The 27339-nt window shown below is 41.8% G+C and overlaps 1 long non-coding RNA gene across 2 annotated transcripts in view; it reads right to left on the bottom strand.

Moving 5' to 3' along the window:
- The window catches only part of LOC134355191 (uncharacterized), an 81126-nt gene that overhangs the window by 48238 nt on the left and 5549 nt on the right, over nucleotides 1-27339 (bottom strand). The window contains exons 2-3 of one of the 2 annotated variants that reach the window (XR_010019977.1): nucleotides 15480-15587; nucleotides 9901-10469 (exon numbers count right to left, since the gene is read on the bottom strand). This is a non-coding gene — a long non-coding RNA (uncharacterized LOC134355191). Of the gene's footprint in view, nucleotides 1-9900; nucleotides 10470-15479; nucleotides 15588-27339 lie in introns of those variants that run through there. The other variant, XR_010019976.1, reaches the window with a different exon arrangement.

Genomic DNA, 27339 nt, shown 5'->3' with positions numbered 1-27339 from the left:
GAAGGAAATAACGATAGTGAACCAAACAATTGAAAGTATAGTGCCTCTATTCTCACATGTTGTGACTGCTTCAAAAATACAGGCCACCTGCACTATAGGAACTTGAATTTCACACACAGTAATTACATATAAACTATTATGAAGTAACAGCCGTGGCTGGTAGCGTTGAATGTGCTGTATGGTACATTAATACATTTTACTCTTATCTTGGAAATTCATTCTAATTACAGCTATTTAGTAGGCTTCGCTGGGGATACATTTTAATCTTTTTTATGAATGGCAACATTTGTTTAATAATTTCAAAGCATAATGTTCAATTTGGGTTGTATACTAGTTATAGAGATTACAAGATAGAGGTTCTTTTGAGCATGTTTGAGACAGTTTGTTATTTAACTTAATTTGAAACTAAAATTTATTTGAAACTAAAGCAATCATTTCTACAGATCACATTAAAAAGATAATCATTTTTTGACGTATTGGTTGAACAAAAGTTCTGTATACCTGCAAGCAGTGATATAACTGAGTATCAAATATTCAATCCCATGACGACCACCATCAGCAACATATAAATAATTACCATAAATAATAGGGAAGAAACAGGCTTGTTTTATTGTAAACACATTGTGCCTCAATATGAATCCCAGGGCATTAGCGGATTACTGCCATGTAGATTATAACGAGTTTGGTAACCCTTAATGATCTGGTCATGAAGCTCTCCTGTACAATATAATGAGAGATCTGGGAATGGCAAATCCTCTCATTTATGTAAGTCAGGCAACACAACATCAACATTTCTCACTGATTAACAAGGAGACTATCTGCGCTGTTTATGCATTATGTAAGATATTTCCAATTACACACTTTAAAGTGAGGTCATCTGAAATAGCTCATTATCTGAGCATTTTCTTATTAGTAATTACTACTGCAAAAAAGCCTATTTTACATCTTATTCAGTGTATTTGTATTTCTCTTAAGAAATCTTCCATTATTGAATTTATTCTACCTTACACATTGATAAATCCTTGTAGCATTCTGAAGTGAAAGCAACCATATTTCAATGAACAGTTTCTCTCTCATTATTGTGTGTGTATGTTGAAATGTTTCCCTCTTGATGTTCACAAGTGACAAACCAGCCTCATTATCAATATAATATGCAAAATTTTGTTGGTTTCAATTGCAAAGCTGTATTTGCTATATTTCTTTTTTAAACTAAGTTCAAGAAAGTATATATTGTGCAAGGCGAGATGGCTGTTTAGTCTTTCCTTAATCAATATTTTCAAGGCTATTGCATGAAGTCACCTGTAGAATACTTAGTCCATTCGAACTTGCTTAACTCTTTCTGGTTTTAAAAGCTATGTAAACCTGCAAAGCTAATCATCCAATCATTTGGCTGCAACTCATTGGATTAAATCATGCAATGGTTGGATGATGGTCAATATGTCTCTGGAGTTTACAGAGAATGGTGCGAAAAATGGGAACCGTCCAGTGAGTGGCAGTTCTGCGGACAAAAATGACTTGTTGATGAGAAAGATCAGAGGACAATGGCAATACAAGTTCAAACAGATAGGAAGGTGGCAATAACTATTCATTACAACAGAAGAGCATCTCTGTACACCCAACACGTCAGACCTTGAAGTGGATGGTCACGGCGTTAGAAGACCATGAATATAATAGGTAAAGGCCGCATCAACCGAAGTGAACCATCCAGTGCATTTGGATTTACAGAAGGCATTTGACAAGGTTGCAAAAGAGATTGTAGCATAAGAGCTCATGATATTGGGAAAGAAGTATAATCATAGATTTAAAATTGGTTAAAATATAGAAGGCAGAACTGGACTAAACAGGAGTTGTTCAGGTTGGAAGGATGTAGCTAGCAAAGCGCCTTGATAATCAGTTTGCAAACACAAGGAAATCTGCAGATGCCGAAACTTCAAGCAACACACACAAAATGCTGCCTGGCCTTCTGCCTTCCACCAGCATTTTGTGTGTGTTGATAATCAGTTATTGACTCTAATATTTAGTACTTTATAATAATTCAGTATTACCCTGGAGGACACAGAATGCAATATTTCCAAACTTGCTAATGACATAAAAATAGGTAAGAAGGCATTTGAAACTATTTTGACACTGAAATAGAATATGGATTGAGTGAATGGGTGAAAATTTGGAAAATGGAGCTTAATGTGGAAAAGTGTTAGGTCAAGCACCTCAGAAAGAGACAAAGAAAAAGATTGCAGATGAGCAAAGTACAGAGGGGTCTAGGTTTATGATTGAATCATAAAAAGTTAGAAGCCAGGTGAAGCACATTGGTCATTATTGCAAGAAAATGAGAGTTTAGGAATGAGGAAGTTTTGTTACAATAGTACAGGTTACCATTGAGGTCACATTTGGAGTATTGTGGAGAGTTTTGATCCTTTTATTTAAGGAAGTACAGTATCTGCTGGAAATGGAGACAGATCAAAAGAGATTTATTTGGCTATATTCTGGGGTGAGAGAGTCGTCCTATCAAGATCTGTATTCTCTGGCATTTAGGGGTGATCTTGTTGAAACCTATTTGATCCTTTGGGGGCACAACAGGATAGATGCCAAGATGTGCCCATTGGCTTTGATCACAGCTGTATTAGAGCTGGCCACATCTGTTAGAAGTCATCTGTCCATGAAATTGGGTCAGATTTTCTCCCTCGGTTAACATAACCTGAACTGCTGGGTTTGTCCAAGAGCTTTGCATTTCACGACATTTAACATTCTTTTATCTCTATGATCACTTCCTCATTGCCACTATTAACCTCTGGACCACTTGTTCCCATGTTATCCTGACCTCATCCTACTGCAGATTTTTTTTTGTCCTATATATAGCTTCCTATCTTCTTTGTAACATCTTTTTTTTAATAAATTTTTTATTGAGTTTTCAAACTTGGTTACATGGAATAATAATATCTACCTTCCCCCCTCCCCTTAACCCCTCCCCCAATATATACCCCTACCTAAAAGAAAAGAAGGAAAAAGAAAAAAAGAAAAGAAAGAAAGACTGCCTGGATATACATATGGATCAAACAGGGTTTATTAAAAATAGACAATCGGCAGATAATGTAACTCGGCTACTCAGTATAATTCACTTGGCACAAAAAAAGGGAGGAAATGAGTATGGTAGTAGCCTTGGATGCAGAAAAAGCATTTGATAGATTGGAATGGGATTTTTTATTTAAAGTATTAGAAAAATATGGGTTAGGAGTACCTTTTATAAACTGGATTAAAACCTTAAACACTAATCCTAACACTAAAATAGTGACAAATAATCAAATTTCAACACCATTCCAGTTAAAAAGGTCAACTAGACAAGGTTGTCCATTATCAGCTGCTTCTTTGTAACATCTAACTTGGCTCCTTCTTTCCCACTCTGATGATGGGGTTTTGACCTGAGATGTTGCCTGACCTGTTGAGCATTGGCAGAGAAGACTCAATGGGCTGAATGGCCTAATTTTGCTCCCATGTCTTATAGTCTCATTTCCTGCATTTTCTGTTTCTATTTCAGATTTCCACATCTCTAGGTTTCCAGTTACATGACTTCTCTCCACACTTTTTCTGAGATCTCCATTGCCAGTTTCATTGTGCTAAATCACTTAGCTGCTGCTGTCAAGTTTCAGACCCAGTCTGCTGCCAATGGCTTTCTATAATGCCGCTGCAGAGGTACATCAAGAACAGAATTTCCTTTATCAAACACACTGCCTCTCAACTGAACATCAGTGTACGCATTACAGCATGTGGTACAGTAAGATCTCAAATACACAGGCACAGCAGCTCACAATCCCATCTCTCCTTGAACAGTTGAGATGGTTTGACCAGCTAGCATATGACTGCAATTCATCTAACTATTCAACATTGAAAATAATTTCCCAGAAATGATATTCTGATAACCAAAGGAAAATGTTATTTTATTAAACAAGTTAAATAAAATTGTTTAAGTTTTAATAGTTAAACAATGATTCCACCCACCCTGCTCACGGACTATTTATTCCACTCCTATGAGGAAGGGGGCTATGTAGCAGTCATAGTCATACTTTATTAATCTCAGGGGAAATTGGTTTTTGTTACAGTTGCATCATAAGTAATTAAATAGTAATATGTAAATTATGCCAGGAAATAAGTCCAGGACCAGCCTATTGGCTCAGGGTGTCTGACCCTCCAAGGGAGAGTTGTAAAGTTTGATGGCCCCAGGCAGGAATGACTTCCTATGATGCTGAAAAGACATCTACATGCCTTAAAACCAGTTGGTTTGTGCAGATGGGCTCATCAGCTATGGTTGGCAGCTCACCTAGAGAAGGAAAACTCTGATCTCAAACTTCCACCGCCTTGTGGTTATATCCATTCATGGGGAAGGCTTCAGGAGTAAACCCCAAGGAGAAACCTGGAGCTGGTGTCCCGAAGGCAGTCCACCGTTCTGACTGGTAACTCCTGCGATGCCGCTGGTGCCACAGTGTGTTGGTCTCTGCCGTTCCTTTGGATTCATCAGCTGTGTGGAGATGGGGAGCCTGCTGCATGGGCAACAGCTTGTTCTCCGTATCATACTGCCCTGGCTTGCGAATCATGTAGGCAACTAGAACGCAAAATCCATTATCAACCCTGACCAACAGAGGGCTTCAATATTTTATTCTGCATCAGAGTTGGAATTGAAGTTGGCGGTGAAAACAGCAATAGTTTCAGATATGCGGATGACACTGTGTTAATTGCAAGTATGGAGGAAGAACTACAAAACAATTAATAAAATTGTTGAAGAAAGTGAAAAAATGGGTCTACCTATCAATCGCAGAAAGAGAGAATGTATGGTGATATCCAAAAAGAAGGAGAATCCTATCTGCAGGCTGAGAATAAATGGGGAAGACATAAAACAAGTACAGAACTTTTGCTACTTTGGAAGCTGGGTGACATCAGATGGCAGGTGTGACATGGACATCAAAAGAAGAATAGGGATGGCAAAAGACACCTTTACGAGAATGAAGAGTATAATGACCAACACTAAACTAGGCATGACAACCCGCCTCAGAGTACTGAAATGTTACGTTTATCCAGTTATGTTATATGGATAAGAATGTTGGACAATATCTAGTAACATGAGGAAACAAATTGAAGCAGCAGAGATGTGGTTTTTGAGGAGGATGCAAAGAATATCATGGATGAAACGAATATCTAACGAGGATGTTATGAACAGAGCAAGCACAAAAAGAGAAATAACGTAGGAGATCATGAAAAGGCAACGTAACTTCATTGGACATGTGATTAGAAAAGAGGATTTAAAATGCACGGTAATTATGGGAAAGATTGAAGGGAAGAAAACAAGAGGAAGGCAAAGACAAATGATGATGGAGCCAGCAGCCAGAGAACTGGAAATGAATACCAATGAATTGATCCACTTGACCTGAAACAGGAGTGTGTGGGCCATGGCATTCAAAGCTCAAACTGGGCATGGCACCTGATGATGATGATGCATCAGATCCAGGGTAACAATGATTTCATTTCCCTTTATATTTGTGTACTGGGAATGACATTAAGCAATCTTGAATTTTAAAATTATGACAATACTTTTATTAAATATTGGTAATTGATTAGAAAAAATAATGAGGGACCAACAAAGACCATTGATAGATGCTGACTATATTATTTGAAACAAATTGATTCATTACACCTGAATAATTTTATAACATGATGTCCTTAATGTTTTAAAAAATGAAGCTGGATGTTCATTAGCTCAGTGCGGCATAACAGGTCCTCCCAGACTGACTTGTGCTCAGCCTGTTTGAATGAATGAACGTTTGGGAGACCTAGCAAGAAGAATCTGTTGGCTGCTACAGGTTTGCAGACATCTGCTGCCTGGGAAATTGGCTTCTGGATACAGTTCTGACTTGCCAGCTGTCCGGGTCGAGAGCTGGGGACAACCTGTAAGTGGGTTATTTGATGTTTCTGATATTTGTGCGATGTGTGCATCCACCACCAGAGGGCACCATCTCAGTGTTAATCTTACTGCCGTCCCCCAGGGTCCCAGGTACTTGCTTCCATTCCAGCTCTGCAGTGGTTACCAAGTCAAACGTCAGACACAGAGATTTTGACACAGGTGAGAAAGGATATGTTCAATGGCATGGATGACTAGATGGCTTCCTCCCGTCTGGTGCAGCATAAAGTGAATTGAAAGACAACTGGTAGTAATTCTAGATAAAAACTAAAATACTAGTACTTTTAATTTGAAAATAAGAACATAAGATATTGGAAAAGTTTGTCTTTCTGTTCCTGCTCTGCTATTCAATAAGATCATGGTTGATCTCAGCACCACTTTCCTGTACTACCTCTCTATCCCAGGGTTCCTGTAAATTCTGAAAATCTGTTGTTGATCTTTTTAAAAACTTTCTCAGGAGCTGAATCTCTCTATATAGCCCTTTTGGGTACAGAATTCCAAAAATTTGCTACATGCCACCGGCACGGTAGTGTAGTGGTTAGTGCTAGTGCCAACATGCTAAAATATTACAGTGCTAGTGACTTAGGTTCAATTCCCACCGCAGTCTGTCAGTGTTTGTTCATTCTCCCCGTTGCTGCGTGGGTCTGCCCCCACATTCCAATGGCGTACCGATTAGCAGATTAACTGGTCACATGGCTGTAATGGGATAGTATGGTCTCGATGGGCCAGAAGGGCCTTTAATGTGCTCTATCTATCCAAATAAATAAATAACATCTCACCTCAGTACTGAAAGGCACCCCCCCCCCCGACTGTTAACACTCCAGCAACTGGAACCCTCATCCTTCCAGTTAACCATAAGAGTTTCATATCTTTCAATGAGATCAAGTAAATTCAAGTCTGGGTTCAATCTGTTTAATTCATCTTCATACAGCAGATCATCATCATCTTCTGGAACAATCTTCAAAAAGATGTATAAAGATGGCCAAATGGCCTAATTCTGCTCCTATGTCTTATAGTCTTACGGTATATTTAAGGCAGAAGTTGATCGTTCCCTAATCGGTCAGGACATCAAAGGATATGGTGAGAAGGCAGGTGAATGGGTTTGAGTGGGATCCGGGATCAGCCATGATGGAATGGCATAACAGACTGAATGGGCTGAATGGCCTAATTCTGCTCCTATGTCTTATGGTCTTATAAACTACAAAGATTTCCAACCACTAAGGATTACCAATTCCTTATGAACTAAAGAGTTGCAGATGAACAAGTCATCCATCACAGAAACCGAAGATTGAGGAATGAATTCTAGTTCGTCTTTCTGTCATTTTCCTGATCATTCTTCACAATATTCAATGCTTTCTAACATTTATACTGTGTTGCTACTAATTGATATTATTTGCATGTGATGTTTGCAAAAAAGGTCAAAAAGCTTCTTGGGACAGAGATCCCAGAGACCAAAATTAATACTGTGATGGCTGGCTTTCTGAATATTCAAATATCCCAGCTAATGACTGATGATACCTATGGCCATGTTTGATGTGCTACGTGACAAAATAAGTCCGTTCTGGAAATTTCCTTGAATTAAATAGCATAGCTAGTGTGGTATAGTTTGATGCAGAGCAATTAACACAACCCCATTGTCTTACAGCATCTGCAGAATATCTTGTGATTATTGTCACTCACTTTGCAAACCATATCTCTAGAGCAGGCATTCCCCATACTGTGGGCCAGCAGCCAGTGCTGTTTGTTTTGTAAAACTGTTCTTTTAACTTCAGACTTATTTTGAACACTAGAAGTTTTGCAGATGCTGGAAATCCACAGCAATACACACAAAATGGTGGAAATCGAAAGCAATACACTGATGCACCATCAGTAACTCCAAAAGACTGGAAGTAGAGTAAGTACTGAAAGGCTTTTATTAGCAGTAAAATGTGACCTCCACCATGCTGAGTGTCTGCCCCTGGACTGAGAGGAGGAGCAATGGCACAATCGCCTTTATTCAGGTGTCTATGGGAGGAGCCACAGGGGCAGTCAGCAGAGGGGCGTGTCCAGACAGGTAGCCCAGTTACAGCATGTATATATGATTTAGCACATACACACAAAATGGTGGAAATCGACAGCAATACACACAAAATAGTGGAGGAGCTCAGCAGGTCAGGCAGCATCTATGGAAATGAATAACCTTAGTCAACATTTTGGACTGAGACCCTTCTTCATGACTGGATAAGAAGGGGGAAGGCATCAGAATAAAATGGTGGGGGGGGGGGAGAGAAAGAGGATGGTGATAGGTGAAGCCAGGTGGGTTGGAAAGGTAGAAGGCTGGAGAGGAAGGAATCTGTCGGGAGAATTGAGAGCATCATAGGAGAAAGGGAAGGAGGAGGGTACCTGAGGGAGGTGATAGGCAGGTTAGAAGAGGTAAGAGGGCAGAGAAAAGAATAGAAGAAGAGGGAAGGAGGAGGGAAATGTTTGTTTAATGGAAGGAGAAATCGATATTGGGTTGGAGACTACCCAGACGTAATACAAGGTGGTGATCCTCCACCCTGTGGGTGGCCTTATTGTGCCACAAGAGGTGGCCACAGACTGATGTGTGGGAACAGGAATGGGATTCGGAAATAAAATGTTTGGAGACCAGGAAAGTCTACGTTTGGCAGATAGAGCAGAGGTGCTCGACGAAGTGGTCCCCCAATTTATGACTGTTCTTGTTTACAGCAAGGAATATCGGTCAGATGTTTCTTTGTCACAAAAGAAAACACGGACCCTTTGGAAACGTCATGCTACTATGCTAAAAAGCTGAGGTTAGCAATAAGCTTCTCTAGCCCTGGAAAGTGAATATCCATTACGTCTGTCAGTCAGCCACAAGTATTTACTTGGTAGGGAGACCAGACTGGTACACAGTTTCACCAGAGACTCTATATAATCAAATCCTCTTCAATAAAAGGCCAACATATCATTTGCCTTCATTGCTTGCTCTGCATGCATGTGAACTTAGTGGTTTGCATACAAGGACCAGCAGGTTCCTCTGAAAACCAACATCTTTTAATATCTTATTTAAAATTACACCAATTTTATTTCTCCAATCAAAGTAGGCGACTCCATATTTTTCCATATTGTGCTCTATCTATCTGCCACATCCTTTCCCATTCACTCAACCTATTTATCTCTCCTTATACCCTTCTTGTATCATTCTCACAGTTGGCACTGTAATGCAACTTTAAATCATAAGCAGACACGGAAATATTACATTGATCCTAAGATCCAGAGAATTTATGGATTATGAAAAGCTTTATTCCTCATAGAACAACAGAACACAGCCTCCCATCATATACAGTAATGAGCTATCTGTTCCTAATTTTACCTTCTGTTCATTAATCTGTCCTCCGTCCATGTCAGTGTACTCTAATTTTGCACTCTACACCACACACTCTACTTTTGTTTCGATGCCTTTTGCATGATACTTTTACAGAAGGCCTTCATATACCACATCAATCAATTCATCATGGTACAATATAGCATAGGAGCAGGTTCTTTGGTCCAAGGCTTATGACAGACATGATACTGAATTAAGCTACATCACCTCTGCCTGTTCATGATCCATATCTATATGCATTCTCATCCGTTCTACTAGTTACAAACTTAAACTCCAACAGATTTGTCAAACAATTTATCCCTTTCATGAATGCCTACTTACTCTGATCATTCCTATTTATATTCTAAATATGAATGGATTAAGATCATTTGAATGGCTTTGTCATCAAAAGTATTTTTGACTTAATAGGCACTATTACTGAATAGTATTGAGTAATGCTGTTACAAACAGCTTTTCAAAAGTTGGAACAGCTTTATTTCAAAAATAGCAATGGAGAAATTAATAGAAAAGAAAGAAAATAAATCTCCAGGTCCTGAATACACAGGTCCTGTTTTCTTTTGATGGCGATCCCTCTGTTGGTGGATGAGAACAACCTAGTGCATCTACTAAATTCCATAGGTTCTAGAACATTTTCCACAGATTGGAAGGCAGCAAATGTAAACACGTTATTTAAGTAAGTACAGAGAGCTATTGATTGTTAGTCTGGAACTGGTTAAAAGAAAATTCTTTTTCCATTTACTTTTTTTATAGTTGACAGTATTTTCATTGCATTGATTTCAAGTTAACAGAAAACATCTGTAGGACTTCCTGTGAACCAGCTCTGCCTCTTTTGTGTCATAGTCCCAGACAAAATGGCACTGTGACTCCTCCATCATCCGATCCATGTGGGAGAATGTTGCAAGCATTGAATGATCCCTCCAAAGTATGTTCAAAAGATTTTCATCTGTCTTGTCGCTTTGCACTTAAACCTACACATTACTCGGTTGCTTCACCAAACTCAAAGCAGATATAGTTGTCTCATCTGACAAGACACTCTGTTTCAGCTTAATATGGTGACTAGGCAGCAGAGAAGGGTGCTTGGTTATATGAGATTTCAAAGTTCAAAGTACATTTATTATCGAAGTAAGTACGCCTTGAGATTTATCTTCTTGCAGACAGCCACTAAAACAAAGAAACACACATGGAATCCATAAAAAAAGCCCCACACAAAAATACCGTCAAACACCCAATGTGCAAAAAGAACAGATCACGCAAACTATATTAAAAAAATTAACAAATAGCATACAGAACATAAACTGAAAGTGAGTGCACAGTCACAGAGCCAGTTCAGTGCTTCAACCGGTCCAGGAGCCCAATGGCTGCAAGCCGCAGTCACAGAGCCAGAGCTGAGTGCTGATGGGTGCAGGCCACAGCTGCAGAGTCAGTTCAGTGTCAGGATGATGCCTGGATCATAAAGTATATCTTATCTAATTAGAAAAGCAATTTACATTTGGAAGTTTGCAGCCTGAAACAGGAAAATGCTTTGGACACTTGTCTATAGATCACTTTCACTAACTGGAGGAATTTTGTGGTATAACAATTCCATTAATGGTAGACAACATACATTAACATCCAGCCTGTGGTGAGTTTCTGCCTCCCTCCCTTCTAGAAGAGTGGAGTAATATTTGCAGTTTTCCAGTCCTGCAGCAACATGCAGAATCCATTGATTCTTGAAAGATCATTACTAATGCCTCCACAATTGCTTCAGCTACTTTTTTCAGAACCCTAAGGTATAGTCCATCTGGTCCAGGTGACTTCTCTGCTTTCAGACCTTTCAGCTTCCCAAGCACCTTCTCCCTCGCAATAGCAACCACACTCACTTCTGCCCCTTGACATTCTCAAACTTCTGGCATACTGTTAGTGCATGCCACAGCAAAGACCGATGCAAAATACTTATTCAATTCATCTGTCGTTTCCTTGCCCCCCCATTTCTACCTCTCCAGCCTCATTTTCCAGTGGTCCGATATCTACCCTCGCCCCTCTTTTATTCTTTATATATAGTCGGCCCTCCATATCTGCGGATTCAACCAACTGTGGATCAGGAGCGGAAAAAAAACCCCAGAAGTTCTCTCTCCAGCACTCGTTGTTTGAGCATTGTTCACCTCATGTCTCATTTGGTCGCTATTTGTGTTGTGTGCACCCTTTGTTTCTGTGAAAAAATGGCTCCTAAAAAGCAATTAAGTGGTCAAAGCAATTCCTCAAAGGCTGAGAGGGAGCGTAAAGTACTGTAATCCAGAGATGATTAAAAGTATTACTCGTTGTTTGAGCATTGTTCGCCTCGCATCTCGTTCGTTCACTCCTTGTGTTGTGAGCGAGAGGAAGGAGTTTGAGGCTAGTAAGGGATGGCTGGCTAGCTATGTAAAGCCCTACAGCCTCAAGAACTTAAAGATCACGGGAGAATCAGCATCGGCTGATGTTGTGGCAGCATCAACGTTCCCAGAAGAGCTACGATGGTTGCGTCTGTACTGAACATGTACAGACTTGTTTTGATTGTCATTATTCCCTAAACAATACAGCATAACAACTATTTACATAGCATTTACATTGTATTAGGTATTATAAGTAATCTAGAGATGATTTAAAGTATATGGGAGGACATGCATAGGTTATATGCAAATACTATGCTATTTTATATATGGGACTTGAGCATCCACAGAATGTGGTATCCGCAGGAGGGTCATGGAACCAAACCCCCGTGGATACGGAGGGCCAACTGTATTTGAAAAACCTGTTGGTATCCTCTTTTATATTATTGACTAGCTTAACTTCATAATTCATCTTCCCTGGTCTTGTGGCTTTTTTAATTGCCTTCTGTTAGTTTTTTTAAAAGCTTCCTAAACCTCTAACTTCCTACTATTTTTTACTCTATTATATGCCTTTATGTTGGCTTTGATTTTCCTTGTTGGTCATGATTGCATCATCCTGCCTTTAGAATACCACTTCTTCCTTGCGATGTATCTATCCCCCACTTTCGGAATTGCCACCAGAAACTGCAACCATTTCTGCTCTGCCAACAGCCCTGCCAGTGTCCCCTTCCAATCAATTTTGGCCAGCTCCTCACTCATGCCTCTGTAATTCCCCTCATTCAAAGGATTCAAAGGTTCACTTATTATCAAAATGTACATCTCTGAAATTCATTTGACTTCAGTTTCTTTGTCTCAAATTGCAGGGTGATTTCTATCATATTATGACCACTGCCTCCTAAAGGTTCCATGAGACCATAAGTATATAAGACGTAGGAGCAGAACCTTAGCCATTCAGCCCATTGAGTCTGCTCCACCACTCCATCATGGCTGATTCTGGATCCCACTCAACCATTGGGTACATGGAGCTTAGAAAAATAGAGGGCTATGGGTAAGCCTAGGTAGTTCTAAGGTAAGGACATGTTTGGCACAGCTTTGTGGGCCAAAGGGCCTGTATTGTGCTATAGGTTTTCCATGTTTCTATACACCTGTCTTCTCACCATATCCTTTGATGCCCTGTCGATTAGGAAACTGTCAACTTCCACCTTAAATATACCAATGGACTTTGCCTCCACCACAGTCTGTGGCAGAGCATTCCACAGATTCACCATTTTTTGGCTAAAAAAATTCCTCCTTACCTCTGTTCTAAAAGGTTGCCCCTCAATTTTGAGGCTGTGCCTTCTAGTTCTGGACACCCCACCACAGGAAGCATCCTTTCAGCATACACTTTCTCTAGTCCTTTCAACATTTCAACATGAGATCTCCCAACATTCTTCTAAATTCCAGTGAGTACAGGCCCAAAGCTGCCAAACGCTCCTCATATGTTAACACCTCCATTCCGAGAATTATCCTTGTGAACCTCCTCTGGACTCTCTCCAGTGACAACACTTCCTTTCTGAGATATCGGGCTCAAAACTGTTGACAGTACTCCAAGTGCAGCCTGACTAGTGTCTTATAAAGACTCAGCATTATCGCCTTTATTTTATATTCTATTCCTCTTGAAATAAATGCCAACATTGCATTTGCCTTCTTTACCACAGACTCAAGCTGTAAATTAATCTTCTGGGAGTCTTGCATGAGGACTCCTAAGTCCCTCTGCACCTCCGATGTTTGAACCTTCTCCCCATTTAGATAATAGTCCGCACTATTGCTCCTTTTACCAAAATGTATTATCATGCATTTCCCAACACTGCCACTTTTTTCCCCATTCGTCCAATTTGTCTAGGTCCTGCTGCAATTGCATTGCTTCCTCAGCATCACCTACCCCTCCATCTATCGTTGTATCACCCATAAACGTTGCCACAAAGGCATCAATTCCATTATCAAAATCAATGGTGAACAATGTGAGAAGTAGAGGTCCCAATACTGACCCCTGAGGAACACCACTAGTCACTGACAGTAAACCAGAAAAGGCCCCTTTTATTCCCACTCACTGCCTCCTGCCTGTCAGCCATTCCTCTATCCAGTATCTTTCCTGTAATGCCATTGGATTTTATCTTGATAAGCAGCCTCATGTGAGGCACCTTATCAAATACCTTCTGAAAATTCATGTAAATGACATCCACTGCCTCTCCTTTGTCCACCCTGCCTGTTACTTCCTCAAGTAACTCTAACAGATTTGTCAGGCAAGATTTCCCTTTACTGAAATCATGCTGACTTTGACTTATTTTATCTTTAGTCTCTGAGTACCCTGAAACCTCATCCTTAATAATAGACTTCAGCACTTTCCCAAACACCAAAGTTTGGCTAACTGGCCTGCAATTTCCTTTCTTTTGCCTTCCTCCCTTCTTAAAGAGTGGAGTGACATTTGCAATCTTCCAGTCCTCCGGACCATGCCAGAATCAATTGATTCCTGGAAGATCATGACCAATGCATCTGTTCTTCAGCCACACATTCAACTGCCAAATCATCTGATTCTTACCCTCACTGGAGCGCAACACAGGCAGCAATCCAGAGATTACTAGCCTGGAAATGCTGCTTTTCAGTTTTCTGCCTGCCTCTCTAAATTCTCTCTCCAGGACCGCCCCCCTTGTCCTACCTATGTGATTGGTGCCAATATGTACCAAGATTTCTGATTGGTCACCCATCCCCTTTAGAATGCCATTGACCTGATTTGCCATATCCTTTACCCTCGCATCTGGGAGGAAACATACCATCAGTGTGTCTCTATCACATCCACATAATCTGATGTCTACTCCTCTAACCATGGAATCCCCAATCACCACTGCAGTCCTCTTCTCCTCCCTTTGCTAATGAGCCACAGCACCAGACGTAGTGTCAGAAATTCAGTCACTGTGGCTTTCCCAGGTAGTTTGTTCCCCCAACAGTATCCAAACCGTGTCCTACCTATTACTGAGGGAAATGGCCACAGAGCTACTCTGTTATTGTTTCTCCTTTCCATGCCTTGTGGTGCCACCTTGCCATTTCTTTCACAAACAAGAGAAAATCTGCAGATGCTGGAAATCCAAGAAACATACACAAAATGCTGGAGGAACTCGGCAGGCCGGGGAAAAGAAGTACAGTTGATATTTTGAACCGAGACCCTTCGACAGCATGTCTTTAGCGTTTTTTTGTCTGCTTTTTATGAGGCTGAATTGCTAGCTTCACGGTTAACCCAGCACAGATGGAAAGTGTGCAAGGAGCCAGCCGGGTTCGCACCCAGGTCCACTCGCCTCGAAGTCCCGTGCGGATGCCGCTACACAACTGGCTGGCCGGGATACTCTGCACTGGCTGTCTATTTCCTTTCCCTCTCCTGACAGTCACCCAGATACCTGCCTCCTGTAGCTTAGGGGTGACTACCTCTCTGTAGCTCCTATCTATTACTTCCTCGGTTTCCATACGAGCTGAAGGTCATCGAGCTGCTGCTCTCGTTCCTTAATATGTTCTCTGAGGAGCTGCAGCTCAGTGCACCTGGTACAGCTGTGTTTATATGGGAGGCTGGAGATTTTCCAGAATTCCCATATCTCACACAAAGACACAACACAGCCCCTTGAGTCATTCTCACTGCTCCAACTATGTACCACTAGATGAAGGTTGAAGAAGAAACTTAACAGATACATACCTCGCCCCAGCCTGGAGCTAAAGCCTATCACTCTAAAACTGGTCCACTCACACAATGGCCCCTTCGCTTTTCCCTGCCTTATTTTCATTTGCCCTTGCTAATGAGTACCTATTTGATTGGCTTGCCAGAAAATGCCGGAAGTCCAGGAACGCTCCTCTTTAAATCTCTCTCATGGACTTGTGAGTTGCCTCTGCTGCCAGTCTTGATTCAATTGAGCTGCCAGAAAAATGAGTAAAAGAGTTCCAGAGAATAAAAAAAAGTGAAATTATAGTAAAGCGTTAGAATTAAAGATGTCTTTAACTTACTAGAGATAAATTTGTTCATTCAGACATTTACAAAGATGGCATAGTGACCATGGCTGGAAATTAAATACTCATGGGAACTTGAAATACGTTATTTTTGCTTTTACCTCACTTCATGGTTTGGAATAGTCCTGGTCCTGCCATGCTATGCTGTTCATGGCTCTTAGAAGCAAAAGGCCACATTACAGAGAACCTTTTCAGCATTCTCTTCAAATTGATCATATTGATTCTTTCAGGTACAATCTTTTCCAAAGTCAGTGTATGTTGTTGGCTTACTGCCGACCAAAAAATCCATATTGTTCAGATGTCTCCTTCATTGATTCAGTCTCAATTTTTGATTTATTATGCTCCTGTAAATTGTCTTTGAATATTATACCATTTTAAAGACAGTATATAAAATCCATTGATCACAACTGAGTTCATTATTTTACACAAAGGTTATAAACAGGAACTATTTGATGGAAGTCTTTCGGGTGCTGGAGAAGATTGTTTTTAGAATGCAAAGACTCATCTAACCAAGCACAAATGATGAATGATGTGCCAAAATGAAGAATTAGAATGTAGAACAGGGGTATCAAACTCATTTTAGGTCATGGGCTGGATTGGGCAAAATGCAACTTCCTGCGGGCTGGATCAGTTGTGCACGTGCACGTGCTCCCACAGCTTTCGTTGCCTTCGTTTTTTCAACCTGCTCTCACGTGTCTTAGTCTCTGCTATAACTACAAAGTGTTTCACTTTACGAATTTCGTTTCTTATGAAGAAGATTGCCTAGCAAGCATTATTTTTATGATTGGTATTAACTCATAGTCGTACGCTACAAGAAAGTTGTGATGAGAGAGAAAAAAAAGATGCCAGTTTGCCTAAGATTGTTTTGGGAGCCACACTCTTTCCATTAATAAACCATTTGAAATCGAACATTAGCAGACACAAATGTAGACCTAACAAAACATATTGTAAATGTAGGCTACACAACTGCACCTAATTTTTAATAGCCTGCTTCCAGCAATCAACCTCAGACAATGAACACAGTTGGCCTCTAATTTTTATTGAAGTGATCACATTTACAATAATAGAATAGTCAGAAAATGAATGAATCACAATATTATGACAGTCAATATTTCATAATGTATTTTGCTTACATGTCGCAGTGCATCGAACAGTGTCACTCATTTTTCACTTGCTGCTTCCAGACACCTGACGTCTCTTGGCTTTAACCAGCCTGTCAACATCAGGGACCAGTTTCTGGGCAGTTGTGATTTTCATAATGTCATTTAGATGTCTGTGTGTCAGCTGCGAGCGCTGTTTGGATTTGTTAATGTTCATTATGGAGAACACCTGCTCACACAAATATGTTGTCCCGAACACGCAAAGGATCTTTGAGGCAAAGTCTGTCATCTTGGGGTACATCGGTCCCAGGTATTGATAGAATGAGCCCAGACCCACAGTCTCAAATTTATATTTCAAAGCCGAGTTACACTGAATTTCAATTAGTTCCATTTGGAGTTCCTCCGGCACATCTGATGCTGTGTTGACGGCAAACGGCGAGCAAGATAGTGAGAATTCCTTCTCGAGCTGTGTGAAGACTTGGAAATGATTCTGAAACTCACTTTTCAGCCATGATATTTTGTCCTTGTACCTGTCCATGTTGTCATTATTCCCATGAGTGCAAAGAGGGGAAATGAGCTGGGTTGCTCTGGGATAGTTGCATCTCCCACAGGCCTAATTCAATTTGAAAGGCACAAATGCTGGAGTAGTATTCTATAACAAGTCTGCACGGCCTTGCATGTTAACATTAAGCACATTTAACTGCTCTGTTATATCCACCAAAAATGCAAGATCATGAAGCCAGTCTGGGTCATCCAACTCTGCCACTGGCTTCCCTTTCTCGTTCATGAATAGTCCAATTTCCACACGTAATTGAAAAAAAACGTTTGAGCACAACCCCTCTGCTCAACCAGCGGACTTCAGTGTGGTAGAGTCGGCCGTGCCCAATATTACTTTCAGACAAAAGAGTGTCAAATTCCCGATGGTTCAGTCCCTTGGCTCAAAGAAAATAAACTGTTTTGATAACGCCTCTTGGTGTACAATACAATGAAAATTCCAGAATTCCTGCTCTGGATTCTGTGTTTGAACTTTCTCTCTGAGTTTCGCAACAACACCTGCCTCTTTCCCGACCATGGACGGTGCGTCATCTGTTACCACGCCAACAGTGCGACTTCAGTCAACCCCCAGTCTGTCCAAGGCCTCGAGGAGGCTGGAGAAAACATCGTTCGCTGTTGTGTTTGTCATGGGCACCATCTCCACAAACTCCTCGGTGACGGTCAAAGATGCATCAACACCACGAATAAATATTCCCAATTGAGCTACATCAGTCACGTCGGTGCTCTCATCAATTGCAATAGAGAAGGCAATAAATGACTTTACTTTGTTTTTTAGTTGACTGTTCAGATCTCCTGCAAGGTCCCCGATTCTCTCTGCCACAGTATTTCTTGACAAGCTGATTTTACCAAAAGCCTGTCTCTTCTCAGGGCACACCAGCTCAGCCGCCGTCAGCATGCATGCTTTGATGAATTCCCCCTCTGAGTATGGCTTCAACGCCGCAGCTATTTTGTTGGCAATAATGTAGCTGGCCTCGACAGCTCCATTATTGAGTCTCTCAACTTTTGGTGAACACTGATTGCTGTTTTTTCAGAGCTGCTTCAAGCTCGTTTACCTTTTGCATACTGAGTCGTCCTGCGTACTTGTCATATTTTTCTCCGTGTGACGTCTCATAGTGTCGTTTGATATTGTACTCTTTTGCCACAGCCACTTGTTGCGAGCATATCAGACACACAGGTTTGCCGTTGACCTCACAGAAGGAAAAACGATCTTTCCAATTATCATTGAATATCCGATCTTCGATGTCAACTTTTCTTTTCTTGGAAAGCATTTTCAACCACAGCAGCAAACCGTCTCAGCCTTGCTACAGGTGTTACTTACCTGAGTACGCTGTGTGTTTATACTGTGTCTGACGACGTAAGTGGGACCCTAGTGCTCTTCAGTGCAGGGTGGTAGGTGCTTATGCACAGTGGGTGATTAACTGCCGCCTATTGTACGGCTGCCGTACTGATACATAATAAATGGTCGTGAATATACTTTTTTTTCCCCAAATCATCCCGCGGGCTGGATTGGACCCCTTCGCGGGCTGGTAGTTTGACCCCCCCTGATGTAGAACATAGAAATGTACTGCAGACATGTCTAAAATGGACTTCAGGAACAACAAGGAAACATTGACTTTGCACTTGAATATTGATTTTTATTTCCTCCAGGTTGTGAAGTAGATGCATTTCTTTCAAAAATTGTTATCTTGCTACTGCCTCATTCTAATAGATAACAGGAATAAACACTTGCACAAGTAAAATTCACTTCACCAGTCATTATGCAGATAGATAAATTTATAACACTGAAAGGATCCAAAGCTAATAATTATCTGAATGCAAAGGCAATAATTATTCTAAGAGGATTGGCTAGATTTTCCTCCTGATAGTTGGCAGAGGTAATTACATTGAAAATCCATGTAATTACTGCTGCCAATGTGATAATGTGCAATTTCACACTGTAACTGTAGGGATAAACTTAGCCGATTAGTCAAATTCAAGCTGAAATCAAGCTATATTATTAACTACTGCCTTCTTTGGTGATTTCATCAGAAAGCCACTGGTCTAAATCTTTATCTGTCTTTGCTTCCTAGTTTACCTTGATCAATTGATGACAGAACATAAACACTATCTGGAAAAGAAAACTAGCCAGGATTCCCAATTCTATTAATTGGTCAGTGACTTTGGACATTGTACTACGTTTACCTTGGATAGTACCCGTCAAATTGCCTTAAATTTTGTTTATGACTTCTCTGAAATGATGCAAAAATATATTCTATTGTAGTGTCTGCTAATGAATAACTAAATCATATAGACCTGTATAGTCTTAGGACCATTTAGCTGTGGTAGAGGTGCTGTGAGATAATTGTGGTGGATGCTCTGACTTGCCTCACCACAACCAAGAAACCCATAATATAAATATAATTGCACAGAAAGCACAACAGCGTCTCTACTTCCTCAGGAGTCTGTGGTGATTTGGTATGTCATCAAAAACCTTGGCAAACTTCTACAGATGTGTGGTGACTGGCTGCAGTCCAGCCTGGTATGGGAACACCAATGCCCTTGAGCTGAAATTTCTACAAAAGGTACTGGATTCAGGCCAGTATATCACGTGTAAAACCCTCCCAATCATGAGCACATCTACGTGAAATGTTGCCATGGAAAAGCAGCATCCATCAACAAAGATCCTCACCACCCAGGCCATGCTCTTTCCTCGCTGCTGCCATCAGGTAGAAGGTACAGGGGCCTCAGGACTCACACCACCAGGATCAAGAACAGTTGTTACCCCTCCACCATCAGGCTCTTGAACAAAATGTTTGGGGGGTGGGAATCAAATTAAAGAGGCTAGGCGAGAGGAGGTTAGTTCACAACAGGGGGATGGGAACCAGTGCAGAGAGACAGAGGGGTGTAAAGTGAGGGTAGAAGCAAAAAGTAGTAAGGAGAAAAGTAAAAGTGGCAGGCCGACAAATCCAGGGCAAGCATCAAAAAGGGCCACTTTTCAATATACTTGTATAAGGGCTAAGAGAGTTGTAAAAGAGCGCCTGAAGGCTTTGTGTGTCAATGCAAGGAGCATTTGTAACAAGGTGGATGAATTGAAAGTGCCGATTGTTATTAATGATTATGATATAGTTGGGATCACAGAGACATGGCTCCAGGGTGACCAAGGATGGGAGCTCAACGTTCAGGGATATTCAATATTCAGGAGGGATAGACATGAAAGAAAAGGAGGTGGGGTGGCGTTGCTGGTTAAAGATGAGATTAACGCAATAGAAAGGAAGGACATAAGCCGGGAAGATGTGGAATCGATAAGGGTAGAGCTGCGTAACACTAAGGGGCAGAAAACGCTGGTGGGAGTTGTGTACAGGCCACCTAACAGTAGTAGTGAGGTCGGAGATGGTATGAAACAGGAAATTAGAAATGTGTGCAATAAAGGAACAGCAGTTATAATGGGTGACTTCAATCTACATGTAGATTGGGTGAACCAAATTGGTAAAGGTGCTGAGGAAGAGGATTTCTTGGAATGTATGCGGGATGGTTTTTTGAACCAACATGTCGAGGAACCAACTAGAGAGCAGGCTATTCAAGACTGGGTTTTGAGCAATGAGGAAGGGTTAATTAGCAATCTTGTCGCGAGAGGCCCCTTGGGTAAGAGTGACCATAATATGGTGGAATTCCTCATTAAGATGGAGAGTGACATAGTTAATTCAGAAACAAAGGTTCTGAACTTAAAGAGGGGTAACTTTGAAGGTATGAGACATGAATTAGCTAAGTTAGACTGGCAAATGACACTTAAAGGATTGACGGTGGATATGCAATGGCAAGCATTTAAGGATTACATGGATGAACTACAACAATTGTTCATCCCAGTTTGGCAAAAGAATAAATCAAGGAAGGTAGTGCACCCGTGGCTGACAAGAGAAATTAGGGATAGTATCAATTTCAAAGAAGAAGCATACAAATTAGCCAGAAAAAGTGGCTCACCTGAGGACTGGGAGAAATTCAGAGATCAGCAGAGGAGGGCAAAGGGCTTAATTAGGAAGGGGAAAAAAGATTATGAGAGAAAACTGGCAGGGAACATAAAAACTGACTGTAAAAGCTTTTATAGATATGTAAAAAGGAAAAGACTGGTAAAGACAAATGTAGGTCCCCTACAGACAGAAATAGGTGAATTGATTATGGGGAGCAAGGACATGGCAGACCAATTGAATAATTACTTTGGTTCTGTCTTCACTAAGGAGGACATAAATAATCTTCCAGAAATAGTAGGGGACAGAGGGTCCAGTGAGATGGAGGAACTGAGCGAAATACATGTTAGTAGGGAAGTGGTGTTGGGTAAATTGAAGGGATTAAAGGCAGATAAATCCCCAGGGCCAGATGGTCTGCATCCCAGAGTGCTTAAGGAAATAGCCCAAGAAATAGTGGATGCATTAGTGATAATTTTTCAAAACTCGTTAGATTCTGGACTAGTTCCTGAGGATTGGAGGGTGGTTAATGTAACCCCACTTTTTAAAAAAGGAGGGAGAGAGAAACCGGGGAATTATAGACTGGTTAGCCTAACGTCGGTGGTGGGGAAACTGCTGGAGTCAGTTATCAAAGATGTGATAACAGCACATTTGGAAAGCGGTGAAATCATCGGACAAAGTCAGCATGGATTTGTGAAAGGAAAATCATGTCTGACGAATCTCATAGAATTTTTTGAGTATGTAACTAGTAGAGTGGATGTGGTATATTTGGATTTTCAAAAGGCTTTTGACAAGGTTCCACACAGGAGATTAGTGTGCAAACTTAAAGCACACGGTATTGGGGGTAAGGTATTGATGTGGATAGAGAATTGGTTAGCAGACAGGAAGCAAAGAGTGGGAATAAACGGGACCTTTTCAGAATGGCAGGCAGTGACTAGTGGGGTACCGCAAGGCTCAGTGCTGGGACCCAAGTTGTTTACAATATATATTAATGACTTGGATGAGGGAATTAAATGCAGCATCTCCAAGTTTGCAGATGAGACGAAGCTGGGTGGCAGTGTTAGCAGTGAGGAGGATGCTAAGAGGATGCAGGGTGACTTGGATAGGTTGGGTGAGTGGGCAAGTTCATGGCAGATGCAATTTAATGTGGATAAATGTGAAGTTATCCACTTTGGTGGCAAAAATAGGAAAACAGATTATTATCTGAATGGTGGCCGATTAGGAAAAGGACAGGTGCAACGAGACCTGGGTGTCATTATACACCAGTCATTGAAAGTGGGCACGCAGGTACAGCAGGCGGTGAAAAAGTCAAATGGTATGCTGGCATTTATAGCGTGAGGCTTCGAGTACAGGAGCAGGGAGGTACTACTGCAGTTGTACAAGGCCTTGGTGAGACCACACCTGGAGTATTGTGTGCAGTTTTGGTCCCCTAATCTGAGGAAAGATATCCTTGCCATAGAGGGAGTACAAAGAAGGTTCACCAGATTGAATCCTGGGATGGTAGGACTTTCATATGAAGAAAGACTGGATGAACTGGGCTTGTACTCGTTGGAATTTAGAAGATTGAGGGGGGATCTGATTGAAACGTATAAAATCCTAAAGGGATTGGACAGGCTAGATGCAGGAAGATTGTTCCCGATGTTGGGGAAGTCCAGAACGAGGGGTCACAGTTTGAGGATAAAGGGGAAGCCTTTTAGGACCGAGATTAGGAAAAACTTCTTCACACAGAGAGTGGTGAATCTGTGGAATTCTCTGCCACAGGAAACAATTGAGGCCAGTTCATTGGCTATATTTAAGAGGGAGTTAGATATGGCCCTTGTGGCTACGGGGATCAGGGGGTATGGAGGGAAGGCTGGTGCAGGGTTCTGAGTTGGATGATCAGCCATGATCATAATAAATGGCGGTGCAGGCTCAAAGGGCCGAATGGCCTACTCCTGCACCTATTTTCTATGTTTCTAAAAGGGGATAACTACACTCACACTACTTATGGTGTTCCCACAGCTGATGGTCTCACTTTAAGAACTCCTTATCTTGTTAGTTAAAGCTCGCTCTTTATTTATATCTGCATTTGTACCGTTTGCTGTCCATTGATCCCGCTTACTGTTCTACAGATTTGCTAAGGATGCCGCAGAAAAAGAATCTCAGGGGTTGTATGTGGTGACCTGCATGTACTCCGATGAAAAAAATTGCTTTAAACTTTGAAAGGGAGTAGGGAAAGCTGTGGGAATTATAGACCCAAGTGTCTTACTTCAGTAGCAGGCAAATTATTGGAGAACATTCTTAGAGACAGGATTTACAAGCATTAGCAGAAGCATAATCTGATTAGGGATAGTCAGCATGGCTTTGTGAGGGGCAGTCATGTCACATTAGCCTGATTGAATTCTTTGAGTATGCAACGAAACACATTGATGAAAACAGAGAAGTGGATGCAGTTATATGGATTTTAATAAGGTGTTTGATAAGGTTCCCCATGGTAGGCTCATTCAGAAAGTCATGAAGCATGGGATCCAGGGAAACTTGGTTTTGTGGATTCAGAATTGGCTTGCAAAGAGAAGGTGGAGGGTGGTTTTAGATGGAGTGCATTCTGCCTGGGGGTCAATGACCAATGGTATTCTGCAGGGATCTGTTCTGGGATTCCTGCTCTTTGTGATTTTTATAAATGACTTGGATGAGGAAGTGGAAAGGTTGTTTAGTAAGTTTGCAGATGGCATGAAATTTGGTGGTATTGTGAATAGTGTAGAACCATTGCTGGAGACTTCTGGTCAAGATGGCACCTGCGTACAACACTCCTTCAGTCAAAGAACTCTGAGGCTGTCTACAAGAAGGGTCAGAGCCGTCTCTATTTCCTGAAGAGACTGAGGTCCTTTAACATCTGCCGGACGATGCTGAGGATGTTCTACGAGTCTGTGGTGGCCAGTGCTATCGTGTTTGCTGTTGTGAGCTGGGGCAGCAGGCTGAGGGTAGCAGACACCAACAGAATCAACAAACTTATTCGTAAGGCCAGTGATGTTGTGGGGATGGAACTGGACTCTCTGATGGTGGTGTCTGAAAAGAAAATGCTGTCCAAGTTGCATACCATCTTGGACAATGTCTCCCATCCACTACATAATGTAATGGTTGGGCACAGGAGTACATTCAGCCAGTGACTCATTCCACCGAAATGCAACACAGAGCGTCATAGGAAGTCATTCCTGCCTGTGGCCATCAAACTTTACAACTCCTCCCTTGGAGGGTCAGACACCCTGAGCCAATAGGCTGGTCCTGGACTTATTTCCTGGCATTTACATATTACTATTTAATTATTTATGGTTTTATATTGCTATATTTATACTCTATTCATGGTTGGTGCAACTGTAACGAAAACCAATTTCCCTCGGGATCAATAAAGTATGACTATGACTATGACTATGACATCTCCTGGATAGATCATGAAATCCTGTATTTCACTTCTTTAATGTCTTTTACGTTTGTTTTTTGTCTTGAATGTGATTCTGGAACTGCTGGAGCCTGTGATTTGCCGTTTAGAGATTATTTGGGTGTTCCAGCACTCTGCACTCTAAAGGATTCCGGGAGGCAGAGGCAGCAGGGGGGCAGGCTGCAAGCCAATGTTTGACTTCATCTTGACCATTAAATCTTCCATTGTTTGTCGATTAAAGTGACGTGGGAGATTGAAGCATCGAGGCGAGTGCAAAAGCTTGGAGGTCGTTTGGGTGTTCCAGCATTCTGTAGTCTCCAAGAGGATTCCAGGAGACAGAGACAGTGTGCATGAACTTCATGGCAAGAAGCCAGCGGGACAGGGCTTAAGCCATTAAAGCTTCCATTGTTTGCCGATTAAAGCGACGAGAAAGATTGAAGCATCGAGGCGAGTGCTGAAGGTGGGCACTGGCTGCCCGTCTTTTGATCGCTCTACGATGGGGAGGGAAAGGTCTGCTGCTGGGCCTGGACAGCATTCCCAGGTTTTCTGCATTTTGGATGTGGATTTGGACTATAGACTTCTTGTTTCAGTCTTATAGTTTTTTATATTGTGTTTTTTTTGCCTGATCTTTCTTTTTTTTTGTGCACAGAGAGGGATTTGGGGGGTCAATGTACCTGTTGTGTTTTGTTCAGTTTTTTTGTGTGGAGAGGGAGATTTGGGGGTTAATATGCCTGTTCTGTTTTGTTCAGTTTTTTTGTGCAGGGAGGGGGATTTGGGGGTCAACGTGCCTATTCTGTTTTGTTCAGGGAGGGTGATTTGGGGGTCAATGTGCATGTTCCATTTTGTTCATTAGTTTTGTGTGGGGAGGGGTATTTGGGGCTGGATATGCCTGTTCTATTTTGTTTGTATTTTTGTGCAGGAGGAGGGACTTGGGTGTTGATGTACTAGTTTCATTTTTGTTTATTTTTTGTGCTGGAAGGGGAATTTTGAGGGTTGATGATAGTGCTGCCTTTCTTTTCTTTCTTGGTTTCATGGCTACCCGGATATGAAGAATTTCAAGTTGTATACATTGATAATAAATGGACTTTTGAACCTTTTAGAAGGTTGTCATATAGTAGGTTACAAAAGCTGTTTGATAGGATGTATAGCTGGGCTGAGAAGTGGTAGAGGGATTTCAACCTGGAAAAGTGTGAAGGAAAAGCCGAATCTGAAGGCAGAATACAGGGCTAATGGCAGGATTCTTGGCAGTGTGGGGGAACAGCGGGATCTTGGGGTGGACATCCATCGATCCCTCAAAGTGGCCACAAAAGGGTAATGTAGCACTATAAAATCTTTATTAGATCGCAGTTGGAATATTGTATTCAGTTCTTGTCATCTCATTACAGGGAAGACATGGAAGCTATTCCCTTTGGAGTGAAGGAGGATGAGAGGTGATTTGATAGAGGTGTAGAAGATAATAAGAAGCACAGTTGATTGGACAGCTAGAAATTTTTCCCAGGGTGGAACTGTCTAATTATCATGGTCCGGTCTGTGAAGTCCGCATTCTGGTTCACTGTCCGGTCCATCGATCCTTATTCCAGGTTTTCCCTTGTCCTGTGTGTGCCTCAATTGAGGCACATGATTTTCATCTTGGGCTGGCTACATAAACAGCTTCTGGGTTCAGCTTCAGTTGCTGGACTGTTCCCTATCCTTCCCCTTCCTTCTGTAGCCTTTGCCTGCAACCTCTGCCTGAAATCTCGCCTGTGTCCTCACCTGTATCGCTGTCAAGTTCTTCTGCCAGAGCAAGGCCGGAGCCTTGCTGTGTCTAGATAAGGAACTGTCTTTCGTTGTTTGGAACTGTCTCTTTGTGTCCTTGCCTTTGCTAGGTAGGTCCGGCCATTTGCCACTACCTTGTGTTGAGATCTGTCTCGTTGTGTTCAGAATTCTGTGTTTGAGTCCAGGCCCTGCGCTCTGCTCACTAGGAGGAGTCTGACTCTGTGTTGAGCCCTGGCCCCAAGTCCTGTTCCCAAGGAGGGGTCCCGGCTCTGTGTTCCATGTTCCTGTTCTCTCTCGACCAAGGCTCTGCGTTCCTGTTCTCCTTTGACCAGGGCTCTGTGTTCCTGTCTGTGTTCTCATCCTGTCCATGTGCCTCGCCCAGCCCAGGAGTATCTTGTCCTGTCCAAGCCTCGTCCTGTCCATGCCTCATCCAAGAACCTCGTCCTGTCCAAGTCAAGGGTTTGTGTTCTCGTCCTGTCCATGTGCCTCGTCCTGCTCTGTAGCCACATCCTGTCCTTGCCAAGATCCTAGTCCCGAGTCCTAGCCTAGACCCAGGTTCCATGCTTCTTGTCCATGTCCTAGCCCAGGCCCTGCATCCTAGTCTCATCCAGGGCCTGTGTCAATGTCCAGCATCCTTTCTTCCCCACTTCCCTTGCTTTCTTGACAATCCTAGTCCTGTTCCTAGTACTTCAGTGTCTCGGTCTTGCACTTGGGTCCACTCCTATTGCCCCCCCCCCATGACACTAATATGAGGGAGCCAAATTTTAAGGTGATTGAAAGAAAACACAGGTGGAGGGGATGTCAGAGGTTGTTTCCTTTTATGCAGAGAGTGGTGGGTGTGTGGAATGCTCTACCAGGGGTGGGGGTAAAGCAGATACATTAGGAAGGCTCTTAAAT

The sequence above is a fragment of the Mobula hypostoma genome, chromosome 1 (assembly GCF_963921235.1).
Source record: "Mobula hypostoma chromosome 1, sMobHyp1.1, whole genome shotgun sequence".
Taxonomy (NCBI): domain Eukaryota; kingdom Metazoa; phylum Chordata; class Chondrichthyes; order Myliobatiformes; family Myliobatidae; genus Mobula; species Mobula hypostoma.
Note: the sequence above shows the minus strand (reverse complement) of the source record. Positions and strands in the feature narration are given on the sequence as shown.